This window comes from Cimex lectularius, unplaced genomic scaffold, assembly GCF_000648675.2.
Source record: "Cimex lectularius strain Harlan isolate CLEC.00 unplaced genomic scaffold, Clec_2.1 scaffold18, whole genome shotgun sequence".
NCBI classification, from domain to species: Eukaryota; Metazoa; Arthropoda; class Insecta; order Hemiptera; family Cimicidae; genus Cimex; species Cimex lectularius.
This window is the reverse complement of record NW_019392764.1, coordinates 2,243,735-2,262,828: the sequence shown is the minus strand read 5'-3', so window position 1 is coordinate 2,262,828 and position 19,094 is coordinate 2,243,735. Positions and strand designations below refer to the sequence as shown.

The window sequence follows — 19,094 nt, the reverse complement described above, 5'->3', positions numbered from 1 at the left end:
GCAAGTTTATGCAGGAATTTAGACCAAAACACTTGATTCGCAACTTTCAACAATTTCTTTGAACCACTTTTAAAGCTTGCAATCTCTTCGACCGGTTAAAATGTTTAAAAATGCCTTTTTTTGGTCTGAAAAACAGTCGCTGTACCCCTAAAACTCAAAACCTCGGACATTAAGTTTGTATAATGTCACAATTAATTTATTCTCTCGTTTGATTGTAATTTGGTAGGTGGATCAGCAAAGAAATATGAACCTTCGTGTTACTTTATATTATTTACATTTTAATCCATTTTCGGGGACCGCGATGGGCGAGTGGTTAGGATGGTCGACTCATGTGTACCATCATTGTGGTTCTGGGTTCGAATCCCCACTTTCGCTACTAGTGGGTTGTTATCCACTATTTATAACATTGGCTTATATTTTGTGGTTAATTTACCCTAAAATCGTTAATTGTTACTCTATCGGCAGTTGTAGTATGCGTTGATTTAAAAAATAAAAGTTTTTTAAAAATTTTTTAGTTAATGCAATTTGGCATGCCTTTGACGGAATTTACCATTTTGTGCTCAGTTATTAGCAATAATGTTCAATTTTTTCTTCACTCCTGGATCTTCTTTCACTGTGTAGGACTTTTGATAATTTATTACCTCTTCTCTGTTGTAAATACATATGATATATGCATATATTATTAAGTGAATAATAATATATAGAATTATATACCTTTTCTATAATATAAAGCTGATATAGTGATTGAAACAGCGCAAATGGAATCATTTTTGCCACGTTATACCAACGGGATAAAAAGTTGTGTTGTCACAATTTTCCATTTTGATCCCATTTTTATTAATGAAATTGACTATTTTGTTTTTAAGAAATATTTCACACAACTCAACTGCAACTACACCTTTCATTGAAGGACATCTCAACAGACGTTAAAGTATACTGAAAGGATTTAGGATAAATAATTTAAAAAACATAATACAATATTTAAATTTATTTAAAATAAATTACAGTACACACTGAACACGCACACAATAGGATATCAAGTACGTAACTATTATATTTATGCAAGGTTCTACTACATATTTTTAATATATGGTATACACATCTTTTTTATTTTATTTTTTAATTATAATCTTTACAATATATTTGTTTGAGCAACATTGAAAAAGCATTAACAAAATTTAAAATAAGAATACATATTTTCATATTGGAGCTTTGTTTTCAAAGACAATTATTTGGGGATTCCTCCCAGTTAGCATGAAATACCAACAGGAACTTGTCCACAATCGGGTTATAAACATCGAAGATATTTCTTTTTCAGTATACCATATGAATTAGGAACGTATAAAACACCCAATATAAAACAGTTAGAGAGAATATGTTAGAAGTGTTACCATAAAAATCGTTAGACTTAATCAAGAATAGTATACCCGTGGACGGTATTGGTTGTTAGATATAATAATATCATTTCTCTAAAATTGGATATGGTTGTGTTATTGCGTCAGGTTCACAGTGCGCCGACATTTGGGTCAAGTCAATGAGAAATTAAGATATAAAGAAATGTATAAAAATTAAATATTACACAAAAAATTAAGTCCCAATGCCGTTCGTTATATGTTCGATGTGATAAACATTTAATTAAAACAAATAAAATCAAAAATCAAAACAAAACAACAACTATCACAATACGTTTATACAGAAAAATATTTGACAAAATAAATTGACTTTGTTTATCCATTTTCACAATTTGATAACAAATTTTTACACAACAAAATATCTTGATTCTATATATTCTATTTTTGAATTTTTTTTCGTATATTCAGCCAATTATCAATGCGTTTAATTTGTTTGTCATAACTACACGTCATCGCAATAATATGCAGATTTTTGTGTTTGTTTCTATAAGACTAAATCTAAGGTTCTCTACGCGGTTTCTACGAAACAGAGATCTCACATGGCATGGTTAATCAATGTTAATGACTTTTAAACACTAAATGACATTTCTGAATAATCTTAGTTAAATATCCTCAATAGTATTTATAATAATTAATAATAATATATATTTTCACATCAGGACTAAATACAATTTTTTACGTATATCGTTTCCAAATGAGACAAGGGGATTTTGGCTCAGAGATTTGAACTAATCCGTTCAGGTAAGGAAAGCCTTTTTAAAATAACCTTTGCCTCGTTATCCTAAGTTTACTTAATAGAAATATTGCACTTTTTTGGCAATTAAATTTTTATTTACAAAGTAAAAAAAAGAACAAAACAACTTGTTATAATTTTAATTATGTACAAATACCAAAAAAATGGCACTAAATTTCCTAAACATTATACCTCTTTTCATTTTTTTTGTTTTAAATATATATAATTTATAATATAAACATACTTATTACCTCAAATATCAATACATAAAATGTACATATACTTTTTTTTATTTTGTAACTTTTTGGAAAACACTTATAAGAAAATATGGTCGCCATTTATAAATTTCACAATTTTTTAAACTCAGTATTTCAATCGTGTTTCAAACGCTCGTTTGCTCTCCATTCAGTCCTCTTAATTACTGAGAATCTTTGGGGTAGTTGGGGCAGGACGCGCTCGTGTGTGTGTGTGTGTGTGTGTGTGTGAGTGTGTATGGGTTTTTTCTTTTGTATAAATATTTGATTTTAATTTTATTTGACAAAACGAACGGTTAAAGCATAGGGACGATTAGCCCCCGAATGAGCGAGACCATACCAAATTGCTAACTCCTCACGACTAGCCGGATCAGTGAGACTCTGAAAAAAAAAGAAAATAAAACATTGTTAGTGCTTGACGACTTATTTTACATAATCAGATTAAGTGGGACGGCTATACTGCCCAGAAGGTCCTGATAAAATCCTAAAAGCATTTTTTTTCTTGGGGCTTTAAAAATTTATTTTCGTCATGTTTTGCAATAAATAGATTACTCCAAATAATATAGCAGTACAACATATTTTCATACCTTCGATGAATGTTACAGGGTTTTTTTTACTCAAAAATATTGGGTTGATCAAAAATATAATATGGGATTATTGAATAATGAAATAGAAAGAAACATAACTGTAGTTACTGAATATAATGACATTTATTTATAAAAAATGAGGCTAAATTATTAGTTTGAAATCTTCTTGACAACGAGAAAAAATTAAGTTCATTTAAATAACTTTGGATGCCGATATATACTTAAAAAAAAAAGTTGAACGGCAGTTGTTTAGTGTTTTGGTCGTCTATCCCAGGGATTTTTAATGGAGAAAAGTATGGTCAATTGGTTTGAACCTTCGTCCTCGACAGCCAACGGGAATTTGTAATAATGTGACAGGAATTACTTTACTTTTTTAACGGATGCCAAATTACTGTTTACAGCATAGAGTAAAAACAAAATTCGTCTTGCTATTTACATTCAAACGGCTACCAATTAAATTAAAACTTTTCTCATAGCCTTATGTTTTTACATATTAGCCAGAGGACCATGAACAGAATAATGGGAGGCGTCGGAAATTCTTGGACAACTGTGGGAATTGAACTCACGACCATGACACAAAACCAATCGACTACAGCAGTCCCCACGGAAAATCAGTTTTGTGCACTTTTGTATGAGAACATTTTGCATATTTCAACCCAAAATCATATCATCCTTGAGAGTATGAACTACAGGCTATGAACCGACAAAAAATCATATTTATGTTTGCTTGCTATTTGTATGGCAATATATTTAAAGAGGGACAACAGAAATTGTTATATTATGACTTTATTAATATTTTCCGTTAACAAAACTATGATTTTAAAAAATAGAAAAATTAAAAAACATAATTCACCATTCCATAATTCACAAATGCTTCCGTTTGCGATATAATTTTTTAAATAAAATCTTTATGAGGATAAGAAAAATATAACAATTTATATGTTGAACGTGATACAATAAAATCAGAAAAGTTCAAGAAATAATAAACACTGAAATTACGTGCATGTTGTAATATCGGAATCATGACATCATGATTTTATGAGTAATATTGCAGGTTATTACAAGAAACAATTTCTTAACAAAAAAATATTTTTGATCAACCCAGTAATAACTTTTTTATGATTTTTAGTTTTATAACATTTTACGTTTAACACATTAATGTTTCTCCATCTACTACTAATTTAGGGGTAAGAAACATTATTAAGGTTGGTTATTTCTTCTTAAAAATTGGATTCCGTTTTGGCAGTTTTTTTTAAACTGTTTATTATAAATTTTTAATATTCAATGTACCAAATCTGAAAATAATCATAAAAAACACGACAGAAATTTGAACTTGAAGGCTGAACTAGTATAAGTTAGTATCTTTAAAAAAAATATATATAGACCTTCTGAACAGTAGATAGATATAATCCAACACATTGCCAAAGAGTAATATATTTTGAAAAACCTACTTCCCGGATGTCAAACAATACAAATAAATTCCATCACCAGTATCAAATACAAATTATAAAAACCCACTTCATGCCATGCATTATGTAATTGCACCAAGCACCTCAATGTTTATGCTAAACCTATACATATGCTTATTATCATATTCGATTCAAACAGGCCGAACTGGAAAAATTACGAATTGGATAGGCTTTATGGACATCTTTGTGGGATAAGTAAGTAGGTACTAAATGCAGTGTAGACGGCAGTTTAGTTCATGTCCGCCGGCGTCAATGCTCCAAGGTAATTACAAGTGTCCCCAGTCTAGGTAATGACCGTCATAAACAAGGGTCGCCCCCGGGGGTGAATGTGCGGTTCCGCTCTGATTGGGGTAGGTCGAACCGTTTACGCATAAAAGACTTTCACACTTTTATTTCCGATGCAACTGAACATAACTTTTAAATCTGTGTAATGGTTGAAGGAACAATTTTTGTGTATTTCATTATTTTAGTGATCTGACGTCACTAAAAGAATTAATGTTTACAAATGTTCTATGTTATTGTAAAAATACGACGAAAATCATTTAAAAAACCTAGAGAATATGTTTCACTTAATAAATATGCAATATCTTGAAGGTTACTTTTTTGTTTTTAAGAAAATTAGTACCAGTTTTCTTTTTTTATAAAATATATAGTAAGTTTATTTTATAAGGATCATACAGGAAAACCTACTCACTGACATAGCAGTCCAATTAGCTGTCAATAATAGGCGCACTTAAAATATTGTAAAAATAGGTGATCTGGATTTTCTTTTAAAGTTTTCTAATATTATTTTTAACAAAAAAATATATTTTTTAATTAATTCGAATTTTTTAAGAAATTAACTCTTTAATAGTATCATCGTTAATGTTTACCCCGATTATATGTCGAGGTCCGATTTACCAAATAACTTCGTTCACTTAATTAATTTTTATGTAAGGTATTGGTTGAAATTAAAAAGTTAGCGTCACGAGCAGGATTCGAACCTAAATACGCCGCTGCTCTATCACATTTGTCGCGGGGAAAATTCGAAAGGTAGGTTGAGATGGGAAGTTAGTGTCCGAGTGGATCGAGGTGACGATAGCTCAAGTGGTAGAACAGCGGCGTATTTAGCGAATATCGTGGGTTCGAATCCTGCTCGTGACGCTAACTATTCATTTCAACCAATACCTTACATAAAGATTAATTAATTGAAATTAATTTTTACTATAAATAACAAGACAACAGTACTCATTAAATTATGTTTTAAGTAGATTTTGTATTCAGAAGTGGAAGCAAGGCTGCATCGAAATATATACAAAAATAAATCTGGTTTTAACTGTTCTTAACAACAAAACATAATAATTTCAAGGTTTTTCAAAAGAAGCAACCTTTAGAATAAAAATTAAAAACAAATTAAATTTAAATTTACAATAATATTGTCTTAAAGGGCGCCAGCACTTGGACCTTATCTATTGGAAAACTTGTCTCATTCTGTACCACTTCGGTACATCTAGGTCAAATTTTTATGAACTCTGATGTAACTTGTTCGCTGTTGATTTTGATTGTTTTTAAATGTTCTGGGGATTCACTGTTTTATTTTTTTTTTTTTAATTCCCTTACGATCGATGCATATTTAGACAAGGTGACGATATCGGTGAAATGATGTAAAACAAATCTTGGAAAATTGGAAATATAAAAACAACACATTTAACACTTAAAAAATTCATAAACACTCAAAATAACAATAACTCACATATAACATTTCAAAACACCAGAATAATTGAAAAGGGAAAGTTGCCTGACGATTCGAATACTTACCGAAACTAAACACCGACAAAAAAGGGCAACGTTGACACAAACATACACACACACCCCTGAGCCCACCATATAATAGAGGTTTAACTTCTAAAAATCGCAGAGACCCAATGTTTAAGATGGTGAAATGCCGAAAAGCCAGTCTGACATAAAAGCACAGCAAGGATAGGCGGTGCCAGGATGATCGGTAACGACCAAATTATCAAATTACCAAATGAGAATATGTGGATATTTCTCTCGGTCTATATATTTAAAAGAACAAGCAGAAAATAATTTTTTGTGTGTTTTTTTCAAACGAGGGTTCCCAACAGTGAAGGTCAATCCTCGGAGAGCTGATGTTTTTTAAAACAAATTTTTTCAAAAAACTTGAAATAACAAATAATTCACTCAATATTTTTCAAATGCTAAACTAAAAACATGTAAAAAGCAAAGAATTTCTGGTAAGGCCGAGAGATCAAACAACCTTTAACTACTTTTTTCATTAGGCTATATGAGAATTCGAACCCAGAACTGCTACTATGTATTTTCCTATTTTTTCCCATTTTATCAATATATTAAAAAAAGAAGTGTAAACCAAAACTAAGATTTAAAATGTACTTGACAAACTGTGGTGGGCGGAATGTTGTCTCACAATTAACAATCATTGCACAAACTTACCACGGTATTTGTTCAGGGTTCCTTAATGGCCTAGTTTGTTAGTTAGCTCATAATAACTGAATAATACTAAGTATTCATCTCATCATCATAAAAGAGCATCTATTCCTCACGAAATCGATCATTAACGCTAGTGAAGACAGTAAACTCGATTTTGAACAATTCAGAGTCAAAGTGTCTAAAAATTGTCTTTATGAACAATCGCTATCAATACACGTCCTAGTATTACTTTCATTATAATTTATCTATTGTTTGAGGAATTCAATTATCTGTTATCTCTCAAATTTTTCAACATAATTTAAATGAATGTCAATTTGATAATTATGATTTTTCATTATTCATGAAGACAAATTGACGCCTTCAATTTATACCCAGCGATAAAATAAATTCATTTTTTCTCGTTCTTTTCATAATTTAATTCTTGTTTAAACATTTTAAGTGAAGCTTTACAATGTAAATGCGTTTTAAAAAATAAATCATGCTTTACAGTGTTCCTGGACATCTATTCGAAACCGCTATCTATTTGTTCACACGTTTGCACCATTATCCTGTGAGATCTAGGGCGAACAAAACAATATATCAGGAACGTGCCATGGTGGTCCGTAAATCATGTTCGGTGCCACGAATTGTCAAATGAGCCCTTTATTTACGCCGACAATTCGGAAACAGACAGTTTGTAAGAACAAAAGACTTCATTTAGGGGTTGTAAATGTATTTTAATATTTTTAAAATATACAGTGCGTTTCAGTTATTTAACTTTGCCTAACAACATTAAATAATATAACACAGGGATGATACATAGCCATCCCAGTAATAAAGTTTGGTCCGAGGGATTTTTCAAGGAAACTCTTCTGACCTCCGGCTGTATAATAACGGGGGCTGAATAAAAGGGAGGAAAAACAATAAGTCAGTGAAGCTACTAAGGCCGGCCCCAGATTGTACCTATTTGGAGTTATATAAGGTATGTGCCCTGTGATCTAGTGCAGCTTGCCTCTAACTCATATCCAGCCGAGCCCCGGGGCCGGCCAAAAATGGCAATAAACAGCCAAGTGTGATACAGTGTGCGTACGTGAAAAGCTCCTCATATTACCTCAGGCCAGACGCGCTAAAGCTCAACTGGCAACAAATTAATACAGTAAACTTGGATTCTACGTACAACTTTGTGTTGTTTATATCTCGGGCGAATATCTGAATATGTATAGTTTTTGGTTAAAACGACCGTTTGCAAAATTTGCCACGATTGGTAAAATGCTTTATTGAAAAAGAAGGGCAATTCTTTAAAAGTACAATTAAAATGTTTCTATGTTGTAAATAAACTATTAACCTTCCATCCAAACAGGGCCAGCCACATAACCAACACCTAATTAACTTGCTGAAAAAATTACAAATACCACCCTCAAGCACTCACTCAAGTAGTCTGCCTCTTTGGCAGTAAGAATCTTATATTAATTCTTTACGTCACAATAAGCGGAGCTAGTGTGTTTGTCGAAATTTTAAATTACGTGAAAATGTAACGGTATTTTTTTAGGTATTGTGTCATTAGGACAGGTAAAAGTGAAAAGGTCGATCAATCATGTAAATTGTGACGAGAGAGGGAGCGAGTACGCTACCCTGCGGGACACCAGCGTGATTCGTGTAAATGGACGAGAAAACAGTATTCTGAAGAATTGCGAAGTGACGGTATAGATATGATTTAAGCAAAAATTGTAAGGTAGATAATAGGACACCCTTCAGTTTCTACAGAATACTCGGTGAAATGCCTGATATGTGTCCAGATCCAGAAAGACAAGAGGGCTGTACTGCTTCAAATCAACGGCATGGAAATGGCGTTTATAATTCTATAAACTCGATTAGTCGAGTGACATCTCCGAAAATAAGAACTGATGATTGGGAATATTGTAGTAATGAGTTATTCTATGAGTGTAAATTTTTCTTTGACCTCAATTTTATCTTTTCGTTTCATATTTGAAATATTTGGTAGAAGACGATATTATTACGAACGTATTTTTGAGAATGTTATTAATAAATGTTTTTTCTACATGTATCATTGAGCTTTAATAACCCAGTTTCTGATTAAAAATGGATAGCCCCAAAAATTGGATGTACAATACGGCATATCCGTTAGACCATGGAGAGGCGGTGGGGAAAGAAGCCAGCCAGTGCTGGAACTCTCTGGTGTTTAGATGGTACTAGGATAGTTTAAGGATAGCAGGTCCGGAGATATAGAAGAATATTTTAGAAAGTGTGAAAGATCCCAGGATGGAATGGGGAAATTGGCGAAACAGCTTGGGCTATTACGATAAGGTAGAGGGACAGCTTGAAGTGAAAAGAATACAAATTTATTCTCCATGTCTAAGTTTTTATGAAACTCAGAGGGTGATTGATCACGGCATGTAAGAAAACACGTACACAACTTAGGTATTATCAATAAGACAATATGTGTAAGTTAAGAAATGAACGGGTAGAACCTGTCACCTACATCATCTCGAATATGGTGCAACCCCTCATTGAAGACATAACCTTGGGTAACAAAAACATCCGAGTAAAAGAATAGCAGTAGTCAGTGGCCTACTAAGTAAGTACTTTTTAGAGAAGGATCGACTAAATTGAACTGTTCTAAGGAACTAGGGAAACATAATACGCCATAGTGTGGAAGTGGTTGGGGAATACAATAACCACGCTTCCTAGTACCTTGTTAATAATATTGTCATCATCAACTAGATCTTGAAAACTAGAAGAACTAGAACTACGTCTCGTACAGCGTTAGGTTGGTGATATAGATAACAGAGTTGAGGATAGGCGGAGGACTTTGGATTGAAAGGATTCGATATAGGACTATTCAGCAGAGCCACAGCACGATTCTGTTAGTCCTAATCGGTCTCATGAGCTTTTTGTAAATGGTTAGTTTGTTATGTATTCCTAGTGAATATTTCAATATTTCGGTCCAACTAAAGGTCTGAGTTGTCCATAGCTGTTGTTACAATCTTGTTTTCTGTTTGTTTTTTTAGTATGTGGTACCAACTTAAATTTGATATCAATGTACCAAGGTACCAAACGAAAGGTTTTAGTCAGACTTGTAGGAAAGTGTTCTTGGATTTATTTTGTTGCTTGGATATAATAGGATCGACCGTATAACTTGCATCTGTGGATATGAAATAATATAAATGTGATATAATCCTCCGAAACTTACCGAAAAAAGTAAGTATGTACATTGCAACTATTTACCATGCAATAATTCGCTCAATATTTTTTCCCACTCTTACAGACCAAACGGCCTCTTTCCTATTTTAACAAAAAAATTTTCTAAAAATAACAAAGAAATTAGCACGTTTGATGAAAATTGTTCTGCTAAAATATACTAGTTCATAAATAAATTAAAACTGTGGTGTCATTTTTTACTACTTTTATCATAATATCATTCTATTATAATACATTTTCTGAACAATTTATCACAACTTCAAGCCCGTGGGTAATAAATCACAAAGTTAAACGTAATAAACGCCAACGTTTCATTCGAACGAACAACGTAACACGCAGTTTGTCGTATTTTTGGCTAACTGGAAGGAAAAGGGTGTACATAAATAGCGTGTGAGTTTCTGCAGAGTAAACTCAACATTTTCATGTCTTAATGCAATCAATCTGTTCGAAAATATGTTGTACTGGGCAAAACAATGTCGCGTGTTTAGCATATGAGACTATAAAAAAAAGTTGTGCTCTCTGTTAACATGGAAAGCTACTTGCTTTAAACAGGTAAGTTTCGGTCATGTTGTTTATTGCATACATTCATACATTCCACTAAATAAAAAGATCTTTCAAATAACAATTTTATTAAAAACAATGCAAAAATTAATCTGTCATTTTACAGGGTGGTGTGTGTGAGTAACGTAGAATCGATTATCGTGTTACAATCTATGTTTAAGTTACTTTCAATTAAATCGAGTGATCAAACAAGCAAATAATGAAGCTGATGTGCAAAAAAATGGCTGATTTAAGTAAAAGAACCAGGTGATATTTTTGTTTCTTTTGTATATATATTTAATACGTATTGTCGTCTTCGTATTTTTGGTTTTATTGTATTCTTTTTAAACAATACCTGTCATTTTTTCATTATTTAAATTATACTAAAATATAAATAGATATGTAGATAAATAGATACGATACTTTGTGATTTTTTCTTATAGATAAAAAAAAATACAAAAGTACAAACGAAAGGGATATATCCGTCTTTCAAACAAGTAAGAATTGATGGAACCTCAATGAACATTGTGATTAAAAAACAATGAATATTATAATTGCTCACTATTACTGACCACGTACCGTAAAAGGTGAAATGAAACGCGTGCCATTTCATATTAATAATTTAATTAATTAATTTGCAATAAAGGCATATAATAAACAGATAAATATAAAGATACATACATATACAGAATAGGGGAGAAGAAGGACTAACATCCTCCTCGAAGCATATCGTATAATGCAATCCAAGGAGTTTTCTCCCTTATTAAAATTAAAAGGAAAACCGGGTGAAAGTAACAAAAAAGAAAAAAGAACGATCTTCTATATATCGTAAGTCACGCCCCCTTTTATTGTCGAGGCGCATATGCGAGCTCTAAGAGTCTGTGGACTTCCGCCTCTCTGGCTTCCGGTTTCCGAGGGCGGCCGAGGAAGCTGCCGGGAATACCAGACGAGCTTCTGGATTTATATATAACGGCCGGGTCCCTTTTCAGCATTACCCTACTCTCCACCATAAGACGCTGATAGCCGGCGGAATCTGTCAGCATAATAAAAACGAATGGGGCTATATATTTTGGGAGAATCTTTGACAAAACAACCGGCGACTTCATTGTTACGAATGGGTCCTAACGCGAGTGCAGAAATGTTTCCGTGAAAAACTACAAACCCTTCACTTCAACTTTATATATCACTATAAATTCGCATATTTATATTTTTACAAAATTTAATTTTTCAGGTTCAAATATTTGTATAATCATCAAACTAGGCAAAACTGAACTAACCGGACACAAAACAATGAAGATGGCGTAATGCCGAACGCATCTGACATACAAAGAAGGAGAGATAGAGCAAAAATAATCGGGTATATTCTGCTTTATTTAGTTTCATTCGTAAGTTTATAAAAAATTATGCTTACATAAAAGTTTGGGTCATAAAATTTTGAACTCATAAAACCAAACAATTACCAAGATATTTGGATATGCTTTTTGTTGCCAATGCCATTCGGCCAGTAATCCTTCAAGACTACTAGAATATCCTGTCGTTTTCTTTCTTTTTTTAATCATTCATTGTCTATCTGCCATCAAAGACGAAATTTTTACAAGTACAACAAATCATTTTAAAGTTAATTGATTTTGTATCTAGTTAAGAACGTGATTATTCCGTTGAATTAAACTCGTTTTCTATAGTAGTTTTGTAATTCCAATCATTTTGGACTATCCTGGTTTTTATAAAACGCTTTCGGCTTCTCGCCACCTTCATGATGAGCTATGCACTATTTTAGACAATTATTTTTATAATTTTTTGTGAAGGGTGATTATTCGGAGATCGTGAGATGCGGTCTGGTGTGACGTAGGTTTTAGAAAAACATTTTCTTTATCGTGCCAACGTTTCTATCTTTATTGAGACCATCTTCAGGGCCTGCGATTTACAAACATTGTTTAAATATCTGATCTCAATAAAGATCGAAACGTTGGCACGACAAAGAAAATGTTTTTCTAAAACCTACTTCACACCAGATCGCATCTCACGATCTCCGAATAATCATTGGCTAACGGTCACTAAACACCACACATGTGTAAAGAGTGAAACTACAGATCCAGAATTTGTCTATCTTTCTGACATTTTATAATCTTATAAACAATTTGTCTTTTTAATGTAAAATTTATATAAAAGCTCAAAATATGCAATGCTCTTATATTTATTCAGACGAATTCTGACAGAATGTGCAATTCAACGCTGCATTGTAATCAGTGTTTTTCGCTTTTTTTGTTCAAAAAATGAGAAGTATTTGGTGTTTCAATTGGCGCTGATTTTTATAACAAAAAAAACTATATTTTTTTGTTATTTTATAAATATGTTATAGTAAATTTGTTTTAGGCTGTTTTCCAAAATCTTCTTAGCGTCAGCGAGGATTTTCCCCACAAGAATGTTTTCTTTTGGTCATGTCGGTGTTAACAAGTCTTTTTGACAATTTACGAAAACACAATCTTGACCGGGGGGAGGAAAGCCGAAGAAAATCCCCGTCCAGGATCCGAAAGGATTAACAAATATCAAGGAAATAACCCGACGTCTTAATAAAATATTGATTTAGATGGTGGTGGCCGCGAGAGTCTCTCCTTCGGATAGAGTCATATTTCATGTCAGGCTAAGTTCATTATCAGTTAATATATAATACAAGCGTTTTATAATTTATGTCCGCCCCTGACTGTAATATATATCTGTAAGGCAATTACCGCGGGGCCTGTGGGATAGAACGAGGGGGCCACACCTCCCTAATTATAGTATTGCTCCTCTCGCTCCTTTTCGTCCTCTCTCTGTCTAGGACCCCCAGGGCCTCCTTAGACGATCCGACAGAAGCGAGCAACCCTTGCAAGCAAGGAAAAGCATGCTGTTGTCATACCGACGGAACCCTCATCCCTTGCGACTTATTATCGAATGCACATGGTTTAGAAACTTTATTGCGCAAAAAAGAAAAACAAAACACGTAATCATAAGTAACTCTAAATAAAAAGTACATATTTAAAACATTCAGCACTTTAAAGATAAGGTGTCATCAAAAGCAAGTGAAAAGTACTGCTGCAAGAAGTTTTGTCGATCCTCGCTGTTTTGGATTGTTAGATATCGGGTTGTAAAATAAGTCCGTTGAGTTTATAAATAATACGATTTTATCCGTCTTGTGAATTAAACCAACGTTTATTTTATCATTATTATTTGGAGATCGTGAGATGCGGTCTAGTGTGACGTAGGTTTTAGAAAAACATTTTCTTTATCGTGCCAACGTTTCGATCTTTATAGAGATCATCTTAAAAGCCTGGGATTCATAAATATTGTTTACAATATTACAAATACATTTGTAATATTACACAAATACATATAGGATGTGAAAGAAGTGAATTCATACAATGCTAGAAATTTTAGACTCAATTTAGTAGTTTTCAAGTATTTGTACTCACTCAAAGTGTTGTTTTTTTCTGTGTAGATTTGTCATTACTGGGTGTCGTGCTGAGAGTGCCAACACTCATCAACACTACACATTTATCATTATTGTTATCACACTATGAAAAGGGATTAGTTAAGGTTTTTTATTCATCAATTTTGCGTGTTTCTAATTTAAAATAGAAAAAAAGCAGTGTATTTTGGATATTTAATGGTTTTTATTCAGCTCGGAATGATAGGAAAATTTGAGATTTGAATGCTGATGAGAGTATTGTTGGTCCTCGCTTTAGGAGAAAAACACAGTTTCCGTTGCTTAGTTCAGAAGCAGAAAATTTTGATTTGGAAGAAGCATATCTGTCGTCTGATTGTTTTTCAATCGATGAAGACCAAATTGAAGGTTTTGTCACAATAAAGAACCCACACGGAACGACACGAAACATTGCAGAGACAACATATCTCATACAAGCGTATCAATACATATGTGAGCAACTGGTTATGATCGCCAAAGTGACATTTAGGTTTCTCACATGTTGACTAAGAATAATTTATTGACAATGTAATGTAAACGACCCAATTTTAAAATGATTGATAAATGGGGATGAATGGTACTTCTTTACAGAAATATTCAGAGAGGAAAATCTTTAGGAAATTTCGGCGACCCACGATCTCCAAAAGCCGGATTACATCCCAAGATGTTGTTTTACTTATGATAGGGGTGCTTTATTTATTTTTTTTCGCCCAACCAAACCGTTAATTATTGTGTAGACTGCACACGATTGGAGGTATTAAAGTCGGCAATTGACCAAAATGGTTAATCGCAAAGGGATTGTTTTCGTATTTTGACACTGCCTCTTCATAACACTTTCTTTCACTCTAAGACTGCAGGGCACACATCGCTCTAAAACCTGAGAAGTTCTGTAGGAAGCAATTACAAAATTATACGCATGCTAGAGTCAGGTAGTGGAATAAAATAGTTCATCTATTTTTGATTAAATATGTTTGCAAGTATCTGAAACACTCAAGATTTTCATTGAATCTTATATTTAAAAAAACCCTATCGATTTATTTTACAATAATTTCCGATAAGTGGACAGGACCAAAACAATCGGAAATGAAAACAACAAATTGGGGTTGATAAACCTAGAAAGAACACTTACAATATGAGAAATAACTTGATATAATAACTGGTTTAGTTTATTGCGCATTTTATTAATTTTACTGAGCAAATAAATTGTTCTTTACGATAGATGCAAAAATCAACAAATACTGATATGGTAAATTATTACTTATTAATAGACATACAAAGAGGTGTGAGATATCGTTTTACGTTTCCTATCATGATAGACAACGATTAATGTCCATTATGTGGGTGAAAATAATCTGAAACACGACGAAGCTATATAAAGCGTTCATAACTTAAAATATAACAAATCATATAAGTTAATATGTCTTCTCTACACCTCTATAATTTTATGTTAATAAGGTCGGAATAATGGAAGAAGGATTAAGTATACAACGCAGATTTTATGAAAAAGAAAAAATAAACAGTTTCATAATGAAGTTGGTCCTGGAAAGAAAACAAATGTGCGGTATATAACATGCTCGATCACAAATATTTCTGTCTCTGTTACTTTGGTGTCTAACTTAGAACTCGACAATAATAGCTTCAAACCGTTCTTTTTTAAATTGTGACAATTCTTCTTTAACTTCACAAAAATAACCCAGACCCAACACTGAAAATGGCAAAATAGATTTTCTTATTTAATCATCTTCGCTAGTTATTAGAAAATGTCGTTAAGGCTCAGAACGTCTTTGAAAATGTGTGGCGTTTAGTGACCGTTAGTTAATGATTATTTGGAGATCATGAAATGCTGTCTGGTGTGACGTAGTTTGAGAAAAACATTTTCTTTGTCGTGCCAACGTTTCGATCTTTATTGAGATCATCTTCAGGGCCTGGGATTTACAAACAATGTTTAAATTATGGATGTATTTGTATAATTTAAACAATCCTTTTTTAAAACAGATAGTTCCTACTTACAGTAAGTTGTTATCAAACGAATCGGACGAGGACCTATCATTTTTAGAAAAGGATTAACACTGCACTCACTCCATCATTCATCATTTCTATTATTTTAAACAATGTTTACAAATTCCAAGCCCCTGAAGATGATCTCAATAAAGATCGAATATCTCACTGGCACTCTCAACATGTCACACAAGAAAGACACATCTACACGGAAAAGAAATACTTTGAGCCCTGAAGATGATCTCAATAAAGAACGAAACGTTGGCACGATAAAAAAAAGGTTTTCTAAGTCACAGCAGACCGCACCTCACGATCTCTGAATAATCATTGACTAACGATCACTAAACACCACACAAAGGTCGAAACGTAGGGACGATAAAAAAGTTTTTCTAAACCTACGTCAGACCAGGCCGCATCTCACGATCTCCAAATAGTCTTTGAAAATATTTATTAGTGTGTTGGCGACCAGTTCCACCTTTTAAGAACCAGGACATTACGGATATTCTGTATTTGAAATGTTCTTTTGAACCATTTTTCAAGGAAATAAGTCGGGTATCTAACCTCTGATTTTGACCTTGCATTCTGTTTTGTTGGTTTGTTTTTTTCAAGCCGGACAATTGTCATCGCGAGTACCGTTAGGTTTCGTCGTTTGACCCAACCGGGACAAGGTCGGCCGGTCGTAAATTAAAACTTAGGTAAAACGTTGGCGGAAAAAGAATACAGAAGAATTCCGCAAACAGGACCAACAAAGGACGGCCCTTTTTGGAGACTTTAAAAAAGTCAAGGCCGACCTAGGCCCTCCCGGTAAAAGAAGGTGGCATCGGAGGAACCGTTTGTCCATTTACTGTTAGCACGCGTTCCAGTGAGGGGAAGAAAAATTAAGGGTCCTGAAAAACCTGGTCAGTTATTCGTCACTTTTGTAGGTTTTGAGCTTTGACATAGGAGGTTTTGTAGTATTAATCTATTGTCACAAATTGTAGCTAAATATTGTATATTTGTATATGTAATGTAAATTACAGACTGTTTAGCTTAGATAAAAGGAACCAAGTAAGCTATCTAATTTTTTGTACAAATGAATGAACCATAATTTATTTTTTTATCTGATTTTTAATTTTGTACTTTTGCAATCTGGCCAACAACTTTAAATGCTTGCTGATGATACATTTATAATTCAAATAAATTTTTGCGTTAATCAAATTTTTTTCTATTTACTTACGGACGTGGATAATCCATTTCAATGAAAAAAGATGCTTCCCGTAAAGTAAAATAAAAAATAAAAAAATTGTTAAAATACGATTTATATAACAAACACAAATAAACATTTTTGTTCTAGATTAACTATGGGTATCTTTTTCTCTGATGTCTGATGTTCTACTTTAAAAAATGAATATTCCTCGGGAATTTATCCACTGTCTTCTGTATTCCAAATGTTGGAAAGCTACATTTCCCTTTTTTAAGCATATTTCTACAGCAATTTTTAGTGATACTAAAATTATAAGACTGAGCCCTAGGAAACAAGAAAAAAATTTAAATAATGTACCAAATTTTTAAAAAAAATTATGTTGTGTACCTTTTTTGTGCATATATCAAGGTTATTATATTGCAGTCGATTTTCTGATCTATGATAAGAAAATAATACGTAAGAATGTATTCAATGAGATTAGGTTATAAAAAGTACCAAAAACGAAAGTCTCTTCCAATAAAGTAGGCTAAGAAAATTATTTTTGAAACAAACAAAAACACGATTCGGTTTTGTTTGCTTTGTTTTGTTTTTATGTGTACTGCAAAAATTTATTTTAAAAATCTGTCCAATAGTCGTATTACGCTTGTCCTCAGCTTTTCTCCGGACTAAGTTCAATGATTGCTGGAGAGCTTGATAGGTTAACATAACATTTTTTTCACTATCATGACGTAAAATATTTAACCCTCTTTTTAAGCGAAACAAGAAGGTTTGTATAATATCGCTTAAATTGCTGGTAAAAATCAGTATAATAACTGTTAAATTGAGTAGTTGAGTAGGGTTCAATTCTGGTTAAAAAGAAATTCTAGTTTTGATCAATTTTCCAAATTACTTTTTTTCAATTAGGCTGGACTTTGCTTAGGACATGTAGACAGGGGTTACACTGTTTTTGGAGGTTCTGGTAGTGAAGATGGAGAAATCGAAGCAAATCTGAAGTAAATGTTAATGGACAAATCCTTAGAGTCAATAGTGCCATTAATACTAAAAGTATATTAAAGTTTAAAGAAGACAGGAAGGTTTATTGGGTAAAGAAAATGCCTACCAAAATGATAGACCAAATTGGTGACCAAGGTTAGAAAAGTTAGAATCCAAAACTGAGAGCTTTATTGAAAAAAGACTTCAGAAGGAAAAGGAAAAGGCTTTGGAACAATAGTAGAAAAATGCGATCGTGGTCATGGAAATAAAATCAGATACTTCCCACAGAGGAGTTGTACAAATGTAAATGTTAAGTGATATGTCATATACTACCTTAAATTGGGCAGTTGCGCAAATGGTGGTGGTTATTATCATTACTCCTACTCAGTAGTCCGTTGTTCAATAAACAAGTAAGAAGGATTTGGAGCCTGCTCAGTCACATAACCACCCCACTGAACAAAACGGCCTGGCTAATCTCTGCTGAAGATAAAATTCAAAAAGAGATGGAAGAGATGAGGTTAAGAGAAAACGAATTAAAGTCAGAAAGAACAAAATTAATTCCTTGTTCCCAGCCCAACCCGTGGTCACGTATGAATATAGAATGACACACACAGTAGAAAGGAATCAATGGGACAACTACGATATGTATCATGTAAACCAAATTTGCTTGATGACAATGAAAGTGAACCTTTTACATCCACCATACAAAAAAGAGAAACTTTTTATTCGAAGGGAGAAAAGAGTGCGTACCGAAACGACTGAGTACGACTGTCTGCAAAATAGACACAAGAATATAAAAAGAATAAAGATAAATAAATAACATGAGCTAGGTTGAGAAAA

At 32.8% G+C, this 19,094-nt stretch overlaps 1 protein-coding gene across 2 annotated transcripts in view; it reads right to left on the bottom strand.

Moving 5' to 3' along the window:
• Positions 1–988: 988 nt before the first annotated feature.
• Positions 989–19,094, bottom strand: part of LOC106661386 (homeotic protein ultrabithorax) — a 348,363-nt gene continuing 330,257 nt past the window's right edge. The window contains exon 3 of one of the 2 annotated variants that reach the window (XM_014384721.2): positions 989–2,780. The gene's annotated coding sequence lies outside the window, so the exon portion shown is untranslated. The remainder of the gene's footprint in view (positions 2,781–19,094) is intronic. The other variant, XM_014384723.2, reaches the window with a different exon arrangement.